Here is a 12,134-nt window from a genome sequence, read left to right as displayed (position 1 = left end):
TATGATGTTGCTAGAGCCCACTGTCTTCTCCTCATGCCTGTGTGATATCATCCATCCACACTTGCATTTTCACAGACAGGTCTGGTACTGTACCTCAGCTAGATAGGCAAATGCATGTGACAATAGTTAGGCCTATGTAAATCATATCGAAAAGTTGGTAAAACATGAAGCCAAGATGAGGAAGTGAGACAAAAATTGAGGAAAAGCTAAGAGCAGCTTTAAATTTGAAAATGTAGTGAAATTGCGAAATAACAGAAATTGAGGAAGCAAACACTGAGGTAAAGTCTGTTGAATAATCATGAGTCAAAAGCAATAAAGGGAAAGACTTATTAGCTAATATTTGGAAATCAGCTCACTGTTTGTAAAACACTGTTTGTAAAACCTGTCTCTGCAGTATGCTGAGACATAGCCTGGGCCTATATAGGCAAAGTCTGCATCCTGACAAAGACACAAGGGCCACATTTGTTTTTACCTTCGTAGTAGTGCATGACTCAAGGTTAGGGCTGTGGCAATCACGAAAATTAGTCAGCCGGTGATTGTCAAGCAAATAACTGTCGGTCTCACAGTAACTGACCATTAATTAAAATAAGCACATATAGCATCTCCTGGTTTCCACACACAGCCTACAAGCCACTGATGGAGACCTTTGGAACATTTACATTTTTAAAAGTCTAATAAATCCATATAATATAGCCTACACCTTCAAAATAAATCCATTATTTATTTTATACAGGTCTAATAAAGCATGATATGAAGAAAATGTAGACCATTTCAGAAGAACAGAATAGCAAACTCTGGTCCTGATCTGGCTATTGCCAAACGGCTGTGAGTTACACTAGTTCATTTTGCAGACAAGATTTGCTTAGAATTCCGTGGAATTATCTTATAGTATGAAGAATACAACTGAATAAAGCTGAAAAAAGATATAAATATTTTCTCCAAACGATTTGGGGGTGTGCGCACATGCAGCTAATCTGTGTTGAGTTGTTAAAAAATAAATAGGTACTCCTATATTCTTAATTTAGAGTTATTAATGTAACTTTAGTTGTTCTACAAACGTTGGGCTATATGTTTTGATTTTTAATACAACGTAAGGCTGCATGATGAGACTCTAATGATGATTTTTAAAAAGTAGCTTGAAAGGTATGAGCTCTGCTTAGTTTTTTTGCGCCGACTGTACACTCTTCATTCGTCTCTCATTCACAATTTGACAAGCACTTGATAATGCCTCAAATTTTACAGTGGCATCCCTTTTGTGGCCGTAATGCACCCTAAAAAATCCATGTCTTTTGCGGCCAGTGGTCGTTGTGCCATTGGCCTGGAGTGCTGCATTGTGCTCTTCTCCCTGAGAGCTGCGCACTCCTAAGCACCTCTCACTCACATGGCTCTCCATCACGTGATCGGGTCTTTTTCACAGGCTACAAGTGAAGACAGACACATCGGGGACACAACTGTGCGAGTCCTTATCCAATTCCGATGTGCATATTGAAGCTTATGTATGCCATTTAGGCTCTAAACCCCTTGTAAAACAAATGAATGTGCTTAATTTTAAGATGTTATTTGGCCACTTTAGTTGTGATACAAATCTTATCAAAACATATAGGCCTATGGGCTAGCCTACATGAGGTGTGCGACTATGATTCGAAATGCCTGACAGCTTGAAAGACGTTTTGGACACTACAGTGAAAATGGTTAACTTTGTTAAAGCAAGGCCTCTGAACTCTCGTGTATTTTTAGCATTATGCAATGATATGGGCAGCAACCATGTAACACTTTTACAACATACAGAAATGCGCTCGTTATCAAGGGGCAAAGTATTGACTATTTTTTTTTTAATTGAGAGATGAGCTTAAAGTTTTCTTTACTGACCATAATTTTCACTTGTCTGACTGCTTGCATGATGACTGGTTTCTCACACAACTGGCCTATCTGGGTGATGTTTTTTCTCGCCTGAATGATCTGAATCTAGGATTACAGGGACAAAATTGAGGCTATGATTGAGAAGTTGGAGCTCTTTTGTGTCTGCATTAACAAGGACAACACACAGGTCTTTCCATCATTGTATGATTTTTTTGTGTGCAAATGAACTGAAGCTTACCGACAATGTCAAATGGTTTTATATATAAGATGGCTAAATAAATTGATTATTATTATATTATTATTTGTGCCCTGGTCCTATAAGAGCTCTTTGTCACTTCCCACGAGCCGGGATGTGATAAAACTCACACTCATTATTATGTTTAAAAATGTATCGTATAGTGTGTGTGTGACAGGCTTACAATGATGGCAAAAAAACAACATTTGAGAGTGTGCTGACCCTGGTGCTAGAAGGGGTATAAAAGTGGTTTGGGAACCACTGGCATAGCCTATAGAAATGTTGCACAACATGAGCTCATGGGTTCTCATGAAGTGTTTGATTAGATTTTCGATACATTTGCATTGATGTCAGAGTGATTAGAGGAACAATAGAGTGCTGAGTACCAGGCAGTTAGCAAGTTTGGTAGGCTACTAATGACCATCAGCAGAATCAGAGCTTGGAGAAGCCTAATTACCGTGACCGCCGGTGTGGCGGTAATACGGTCACTGCAACAGCCCCACTCAAGGTTTAGTTTTTATACTGTCAGGACACAGTTATGTAAAGACAACCTTTAATGTTCCTCAGCAGTGAGAGAAGGACATTACTAGACTGAGAGTGTGTCCTCCATCAAAATGACCTAATTATGACAAACCCAATGTCTTAGAAAGAGAGAGAGAGCGAGAGAGAAAGACATCAGAATATGAAAGCTTACTTTATTTATTAATATGAAGTCTTCTTGATTAGTTTTCCCTAATTTCCCTTCAAACATTTTCACAAAAACACAATATTCCTCAGGAAATATGAGTAATGTGGCAAAATCGGTTTGTGGGAAGGTTAGGCTAAATATGGGAATTTGTCAGCAGCATATCTGCAAATTAAAAAGTAGATTATGATTTTCTAGTTACCAAAGCTACTGCCCTGACTATTGGAGTGTTATTTTCACTAATTACATGGACTTTGACAGCAAGGGGATGTAAAGACTTTCTCAAAAAGAGATGATTACAAATATAGAGATCTTATGGGGTTTTCTTAGACATAGAGCTAACAACAATCCAAAGGTTGCTGAGTTTAGATAAGGAAAGCTTGTACCAACTGACATTTCTTATCTGTTTGGGATTGAGATGTGAGTGAAACACTTTTGAGACCTCCTCTTATCCATTTGAGCCCTAAAGGAGAGACAACAAACAATTTGGAGAACATTGCTACGCTATCCCTTTGACAACAAACATCCCATGAACCACAACAACCAAATAGGCTACTGTTTATATCATAATCTTAAGGAAATTACCCTATGAAACCAGTCCACAGAAAGTTGAACTTTAAACGTTTTCCAGTCTATAATCCCACACAGTGGGAGACCTCCCTCCAATGAACTGTGTATCTTGATCTCATAGGGAAGGTACAATAAAGCAGGTGCTGTGGGCGGGCTACCAGTCCAGTCTCTCTACCCAGCCCATGCTCAGTGTTTCTGTTTTTCTGGGAGCAGATGTGGATATAGGGCACAGGGGCATGCTCCCATCATCAGAAGGTTAATGGAGCTTGGTAGCACTGACAGACATCTCCACTCTCACTCTTTCTGTCACTGACAGAAGACATCCCCCGACCCTGATGAGGCAATTCTCAGTCAACTTCCTGAGAGGAGATGCCCACCACATAGACCCACACATTAAGTGGCGTCTCTGTGCTTATTCCTTTAATATTAAGACTGACACAGTCCTTTAATGAATGGATTGCAGATGGTTACATACGATTCCATATATTGGCTATATAGGAATCACACCATGGAGATGACAGATGCTACAACAAGCAGTGGTGCACCGAATACTGTAGATCTAGGCCTACCTAAACAACCACACAACAACAAAAAATGTACTTGGGGTATAATACACCAAATACACCTCGTAATACCCTTAAAATATATCTCTCTCTCATTGCTAGCTGAACATACTGTAATGCTAGCTGAACATACTGTAGCTAACATGAATATGGAGGAGCCTGATTCATTTCCTCAGCATTATCCACCACAGTAAACAGTGGGTGGGTGGCTCCTGAGTCCTGGCTGGCCCCAGTTTGGCAGTGGGTTGGAGAAAGGATGTTGGGTTGAATATCACACTGCTTCATCACATCCTCTGATGTGTGACCCACTCTGCATGGCTCAGCCCAGGGCAGGCTTCAGCCTCAATCAGCCTTTAAATAACCAAGACTCTAAAGAGATGAACTGCTGGTGAACTATGACCAACACTAGCATTATATAGCAGGTTGTTACTTCAGAGAAAAAGTGACTCGTATATTTAGCCCATAATGTTACTAAAAAAGATCTGTGGATATCTGTTAAGATCAGCCATAAAAAAAAAACATTTTTAATTTTCAATTGTCCAACTAATGTCCTCAAATACCTTAAAGGTTTCATGTTTCAACCTGACTACCTTTAACCAACTTCTGAAAGGTCACAGACTGAGACTGAGCTCTAAAAAACATAAACATGGATATCAAAAGGGGGTGAAAGAGAAAGGGAGACAGAGGGATAGAGTGTCATAGAGAGTGTACTCACAGAAAGAAAACAGCAATGGTCTTGATGACACCTTCACAGAAACTGCCCTGCACTGTAACTCCCCCTATATACACTGACTGACTCCTACCGGAGTTGAGCTGGACAGACTACACATACAGCGTCTATGCACAGAGAGCAACACGCCAGACCTTTGGATCAGAGAGCCACTGAGAAAGAGCAGCAGGGCCAAGAGTAGTCCAGCTGCTACTGCCTCCACACACACAGATCAAGACACGGAAGCAGCCTGTCTGCCTCTGTGCTGCCTATACCTCTCTCTGACACGCAAGCACGCACGCACGCACGCACGCACACACGCACACACACACACACACACACACACACACACACACACACACACACACACACAGTCTAGCCACGAGGAAGTCTCCCTCCCCACTCAGACTATTTTTCCAAGCTGAGGTACAGGCGGTGGGAGAGGTGGAGACGCAGTTGTTTTGAGAATATATTTTATTTCAATCCTGTTATTTGTCTCCCTTCCCTCAGGACACTGTGGTCATTTGATTTAGGCTACCTTAGGCTTAGCTCATGTGTATGACAGATTGTAGAGGACACAATCACCCCATTGTATGGTAAATAACTTTCGAGACCTGTGTCTGTGTTGCTCGTCCTTAGTAGGAAGATATGTGCTTCTTTTATTCATGTCTTTGAATATACTAGTATTTTAGAAATCAAAAGCACCAGATGCCTTGGTGGACGACGTGCACATTTCTCACTTCCAAATGTCCTGGCTGTGCTGACAAAGCTTGTCTTTGTCTCAGAAGAAAATAGTTCTAGCTTCAGTAGAGAGAAGAGGGAGGGCCAAGGATTAAGCATTTGTGGTAAGCATTTTACACATTTTCCAACTGTTCAAATTTGGATCGTCAACTTACAACATGACAAGTCCGTAGAAAATGTGGGTAGTAATAAGCTGGAGAATATTACTGCTCTCTGGGTTGTGATGGAAAACACTCCAGTCAGTTTGTGGTGAGCGGTAAAATAGGGAACTCTGGCTGGCTGACCACACCCCTGTACTGCACTGTACAAGGCCTATACCACACAAAAGATGTTTCCAAGGCTGCCTAACGACTGAGAAATGTTTCAGAGAGCAGAGAGGTTTACAGGCCCCACATCCTGTTTGACACCCCACACAGAAACATATTCAGATTTAGAGCCTGATTAAGCCCAGACCACTCCGCCTGCCTTTAGTTTCAATTTAATTCTTGCATAAAATAAAAAAACACACAATTTCAGATTTTCAGCCAGTAGACAACTGACTCACAAGCAATGTTCCCTTCAACATTGTGAAACTTCTGTGCAACTTCCGGTGCGTGTTTACTGTGAACACTGAGGCTGTAACTGCTTTAAGTTATAGTTTTAACAGTGGTCAAGTAGGCTACTGTGGTTATTTGATCGTAATATAGTCCTACCAGAGTGGTCTACCATCAAAAACTATGGAGAAAAACACATCCCATAACATTTTAACATGGAAATAGCTGTTCTATCAATCAGTCCACAGTAGCAGCCAATATGTGGTGTTCAATGTAGGCCTGCATTCCATGAGACATTTGAAAAAAAACATACAGGGCTTTAAATTAACTTGTTTATCCACTTCTCCCACTTTACAAAATCAAATTAATTATTATTCCCATACCATTATTACAGAGAATCAGACCAATTATACTACACTACGCCTATTGGCTACTTAACTTATTCAAGACAGTCTAAAAATACAACAGTGCCCCTTTTAGGCATTAAAAAAGTTATTTTCCTGACTCGCTTTTCAAAGATGGCTTTAAATGCACACATTTTGTGCTCTTGTTGGAAGCAACCACTCCCCCATTGCTGACTACAAATGATTTATAACTGTGCTAATAACTCATTAACTAGCAAAGGATATAAAAAAAATGTGCACACATGGCTAAATGCAGCTCTCGCTTTGATATTTTTTTAAAAGCGCATCTATTCACGACCACCGCTCATGCTGTTAACACAGTCCAGTTTAAACTGAATGGCATAGTTCCATTATGGCAATTTGCATATAGGCTTACTGCAGCTCTGATTGGTTATGCTACAACGGTCTGTGTAGAGTACGTGTTGAGTCTGTATGGCAATGCAAAAGAATCACGCAGTGATGTGTTCTGCCTACAAGAAAATCGCTTGCATATTTAGTTTTGCATACTAAGTCTTGCAAAGTTTGTTTTGTTTCGGGACGTTGCATTGAAAGTGGCTAATATTGCGTTGACTCGATCACAATTCCCACAGTAAAGGGAAACTTTGACAATGTTAACTAAGGAGGAAAACTCTAGAAAGTTCAGTGAAGTTCAATCTCGTGCTACTCTGTGCGGGCTGATATTTGTTATGCATGGCAGTCACAGGGAGCTTCGCGCCTGCACGCAGTTTAGAGGGAACATTGCTCACATGTCACAATGATCATCATCTGTGTACTGGGTAGCCACTACGGATTGACTGTTAATTTACAGTCATTAGTGAGGCCACGAGTCTCTGACAATAACAATGACCATAGGGAAAGATGCATCACATGCTATATCATTATTATAATAGCCTAAGTGACCGTGACTGTAACCATGACACTGACTTAAAGCTGCATTATGCAGAAATCACCCCACCATTTCCTGGTTGAAAAAATTCTAATAGTTTGCCTAATTTCAGTTTCTGACAAAACAAGCATGTATAGTGTAGAGAATCATTGTACCATCTAAACTGCTGTGAAATATTTTTTCCAGAACCAAAAATATTGTATTTTCAGCTGTTTGAAGCTCGTGTATAAAACTAAAAGTAAAAAAGATTGTTACACCCTGATCGGTTTCCCCTGTCTTTGTGCTTGTCTCCACCCACCTCCAGGCGTCGCCCTTCTGCCCCATTAACCCCTGTGTATTTATACCTGTGTTTTCTGTTTGTCTGTTGCCAGTTTGTCTTGTCTTGTCAAGCCTACCAGCATTTTTTCCGTACTCCTGTTTTCGCTCTAGTCCCTGTTTTCTAGTTTTCCCGGTTTTGACCATTTTGCGTGCCCTGTCGTTCTGTACCTTTCGGACTCTGCTCTAGATTACTGACCTCTGCCTGCTCTTGACCTGTCGTTTGCCTGACCCCTATTTTTGTAATAATCTTTTGTTACTTCAAACTGTCTGTCTGCAGGTCTGATAGTACGAACTGGTCATGACTGACCCAGCAGACTCGGACCAGCTCCACAACAATATCTCCTCCCAAGGAGCCACCATTGGGAGTCATGAGGAGTTACTTTGAGGTCTTCTGGACGGATTCCCTGGCAGAACGCTATGACTGTGCCTTGAATACATTGCTGGAGCAACTCCGCAGATTATCTGTGAGGCAGCCGGCCACGACAGTAGCCTGCCAGCCCCCCAGTAACACCACTGTCAGCAGTGAGTCTCTCCAGGCCACCCCCACGTACCTCCTCCGGAACATTTCACTGGAGGGTCAGGAACCTGTTGGGCGTTTCTCTCCCAGTGTTCCATCATCTTCGAGTTCCAGCCCTTTTCCTTCCCCTCTGACCGCTCGAAGATAGCGTATCTCATAACGTTAATGTCCAGGAGGGCTCTCGCCTGGGCTACGGCGGTGTGGGAACAACAATTTGCCATGTGTTTCAGCCTGGAGGACTTCGTGGCTTAGGTGAAAAATGTTTTTGACTCTACGTTGTAGAGCGAGGTTGCCTGGAAGTTACTCCAGCTTCGGCAAGAGTCCCACAGTGTGGCGGACTATGCGGTTGATTTCGGCACGTTGGCTGCCGAGAGTGCCTAGAACCCAGAATCCCTGTTCGAAACATACGTTCATGGTTTATCGGAGGAGGTTAAGGACGAGCTCGCAGCCCGGGAGCTGCCTACGGATCTCGATTCGCTCATCGCCTTGACCATCCGGATCGATGGCGGCTACAGGAACGTAGGAAGGAGAGGAGGTTTGATTCCAGTCCCAATCGCTCGCCAAAGAATCTCACCTTGCCTCAGAGGAACTCCGGAAGTCCCCGGCGTCTACGTCCCGAGAGGATCCAAGCTTACCCGAGTTCCCCCGAGAGTCTCTGAGTTCTGCCGACTCTCCTTTTTCGGGGCCGATCCAACTTGCCAGAGATAGGCTGTCTCCAGCCGAACGCTTACACACACTTAACACCCAGAGTTGTCTGTATTGCGGAACTGCTGGTCATTATGTGTCTACCTGTCCCTTAAAGAGACCAGGCTCATCAGTAGATATGAGTACTCTAGTGGGCCATACACACCTTTCCATGACATCCTGCTGTGGGGCGACCAGTCTAAATCTCTCCGGGTTCTCACAGACTTTGGGGCCGATGAGAGTTTGATGGACACCACCCTGGTGTCTGAGCTGGGCATCCCCACTCACCCCCTCTCCAGTCTCCTGGATGTTAGAGCACTGGATGGGCGCTCTATAGGCAGGGTCACCCACAATACTACTCCTATCCACCTGCGTGTATCTGGGAACCACAGTGAGTTTATACAGTTTATGCTCATCAAGTCTCCTCAGGTTCCCGTGGTATTGGGGTTTTCTTGGCGCCGGCGCCACAATCCCCTTATCAACTGGACTGCTGGTACTATCATGGGCTGGAGTCCGTTCTGCCATGCCCATTGCCTGAAGTCGGCAAAGCCTTCCCCCGGGACGTCTTCCTGTGGACCCGGAAGAAGGGTCGGACTTCTCCGCCGTCCCCGTGGAGTACCAGGATCTTCGGGAGGTTTTCAGCAAAGCTCGGGCCACTTCACTTCCTCCGCATCGACCCTATGACTGCGGAATCGACCTTCTGCCGGGCACTACACCACCCCGGGGACGGCTGTATTCACTGTCGGGTCCGGAGCCCAAGGCTATGGAGACGTCCATCGTGGACTCCCTGGCTGCAGGGGGTATTGGTCTTTCTGCCTCCTCTGCCGGCGCATTGTTCTTCTTTGTGGAGAAGAAGGACAAAACCCTGCACCTGTGCATCGACAAACAGGGACTCAATGACATCACGGTTAAGAACTGCTACCAGCTACCAATCATCGCCTTGGCTTTTGAGCCGCTCCAGGGGGCCACTATCTACTCTAAGTTAGACCTGCGGAACGCCTACCACCTGGTACAGATACGGGAAGGTGATGAGTGGAAGCCTTCAACACTGCTAGCGGACACTATGAATACCTGGTGATGCCCTGGTTAATGGCGTTCTCCGGGATATGTTGAACCGGTTTGTGTTCGTCTACCTCGACGACATCCTAGTCTTTTCCCGCTCAGCTCAAGAACACGTTCTCCATGTCCAACAAGACCTCCAGCATCTCCTGGAGAACCACCTGTTCGTCAAAGCAAAATAATGTGAGTTCCATCGCTCCACCATCTCCTTCCTTGGATACATCATCGCTGCTGGGAATGTGCAGATGGATCCAGGAAAGGTGAGAGCGGTGCTGGATTGGCCCCAACCCAGCTGCAATGTTTCTTAGGATTTTCCAATTTTTACCGCCGTTTTAACCGGAGTTACAGCAGCTTGGCTTACCCCTTGTTAGCACTCACCTCTCCCAAGGTCCAGTTCACGTGGTCCCCAGCTGCTGACCGGGCATTCCTGGACCTTAACTTCTTAAGGTATAGGGGGCAGCATTTTCACTTTTGGATAAATAGCGTGCCCAATTTCAACTTCCTGCTACTCATGCCAGGAATATAAGATATGCATATTATTAGTAGATTTGGAGAGAAAACACTCTGAAGTTTCTAAAACTGTTTGAATCACGTATGTAAGTATAACAGAACGTATGTAGCAGGCAAAACCCCGAGGACTAGCCGTTCAGAATTCTTGTTTTTGGTCTGTCTGTTCACTGAGTTCTCATTGGCAAATTATATTTCTTAGGAACCTGTCTTCAGTTCCTACCGCTTCCACTGGATGTCACCAGTCTTTGGAATTTGGTTGAGGTTATTCATTTAATGAAAGTTTGATTTTTATATCATTTTTATTTTATTTGCCGCCCTGCATTTTCCCATTTTCCCAGTGGGACGCAACCATCCACTATACCATAAGAAGTTAAGAACCACTTCACCAAAGCTCTCATATGGATCCATCAGGACCCTTCCCGTCAGTTCATGGAGGAAGTAGACGCTTCGGATGTCAGAATGGGGGCTGTCCTGTCCCAGCGTTCTGCGCTGGACCTTAAGCTGCCTTCTTCTCCCATTGCCTTAATGCCACAGAGAGGAATTGTGATGTGGGGGACAGAGAACTACTCGCAGTGAAGATGGCCTTGGAGGAGTGGAGACATTGGTTAGAGGGGGCAGAACTTCCATTCGTAGTGTGGATGGATCACAAGAACCTGGAATATCGCAGCACCGCCAAGCGTCTCAACTCCATGCAAGCTCGATAGGCCCTGTTGTTCACCAGGTTCAACTTCACCATCTCCTACCGCCCGAGGTCTAAGAATGTTAAGCCGGACGCACTTTCACGCCGCGATTGCCCCGCTTCTACACCCACGAACCCCGAAACCATTCCCCCTACATCATGCCTTGCGGCTACCCTCATCTGGGGAATAGAGAACCAGGCCCGTGAGGCGGGCCCGGCTAACCGGATGTTTGTCCCAGATGCTGCCCGCTCCGCCGTCCTGGAATGAGCTCATTCCTCCAGGCTTGCCTGCCACTCTTGCTTCCGTCGGACCCTGGCCTTTGTGCGATGGTGGCTCACCATGGTTCCTGACGTCTCCGCGTTTGTCGCCGCCTGCGCCATCTGTGCTCAGAACAAGACTCCTCGGCAACTCCGGCTGGCCTCCTTCAAACTCTTCCTGTCCCTAATCGTCCCTGGTCACATATATCCCTGGACTTCGTCACTGGTCGCCCTCCGCAACACCCCTATCCTCACCGTGGTGGACAGGTTTTTCCAAAGCCGCCCATTTAATTCCCCTCCCTAAGCTACCTTCTGCCAAGGAGACTGCCCAGCTCATGGTGCAGAATGTCTTCCAGATCCATGGACTTCTGGTGGACATGGTTTCCAACAGTGGTCCTCAGTTCTCGTTCCGGTTCTGGAAGGCATTCAGCACACTCATTGGGTTGTCGGCCAGCCTGTCCTCTGGGTTTCATCCCCAATCCAACGGCCAGTCAGAGTGTGCCAATCAGGACCTGGAGACAACTCTTCGATGCCTCGTCTCGGCCAACCCCACCACCTGGAGCCAGCAACTCATGTGGGTGGAGTACACCCTTCCCTGCTCGGCCACTGAGCTCTCGCCCTTTGAGTGCTCCATGAGTTATCAGACCCCGCTCTTCCAGGAGCAAGAGGAAGAGGTCAACATACCCTCTACCCAGATGTTCGTCCGCCGCTGTTCGCGTACCTGGAAGAGAGCTCGGACCGCTCTTCCCACGAGGTATCGTCGACAGGCGGACCGCCACCGGACCCCGGCTCCCCGCTATCGTCTTGGGCAGAGGGTATGGCTGTCCACTTGGGATCTGCCCCCTCCGGGGTCCTGCAAACTTTCCCCCTGTTTTATTGGCCCTTTCCCCATCTCCAAGATTCTTAGCCCCTCTGCTGTTTGT

The 12,134-nt window shown here is 45.3% G+C and overlaps 1 protein-coding gene across 8 annotated transcripts in view; it reads right to left on the bottom strand.

The window, feature by feature from the left end:
• LOC110537489 (cytospin-B) overlaps positions 1-12,134 on the bottom strand; it is a 175,873-nt gene that overhangs the window by 127,194 nt on the left and 36,545 nt on the right. For 2 of the 8 annotated variants that reach the window (XM_036937439.2, XM_036937440.2), the window contains exon 1: positions 4,629-5,003. The exons of 3 other annotated variants lie outside the window; for them this stretch is intronic. The gene's annotated coding sequence lies outside the window, so the exon portion shown is untranslated. Of the gene's footprint in view, positions 1-4,628; positions 5,005-12,134 lie in introns of those variants that run through there. 3 more of the 8 variants (XM_090192343.1, XM_090192342.1, XM_090192341.1) reach the window with 3 other exon arrangements.

Source organism: Oncorhynchus mykiss, chromosome 12, assembly GCF_057628025.1.
Source record: "Oncorhynchus mykiss isolate SJ-2025 chromosome 12, ASM5762802v1, whole genome shotgun sequence".
Classification (NCBI taxonomy): domain Eukaryota; kingdom Metazoa; phylum Chordata; class Actinopteri; order Salmoniformes; family Salmonidae; genus Oncorhynchus; species Oncorhynchus mykiss.
This window is presented reverse-complemented; position numbering and strand designations above follow the sequence as displayed.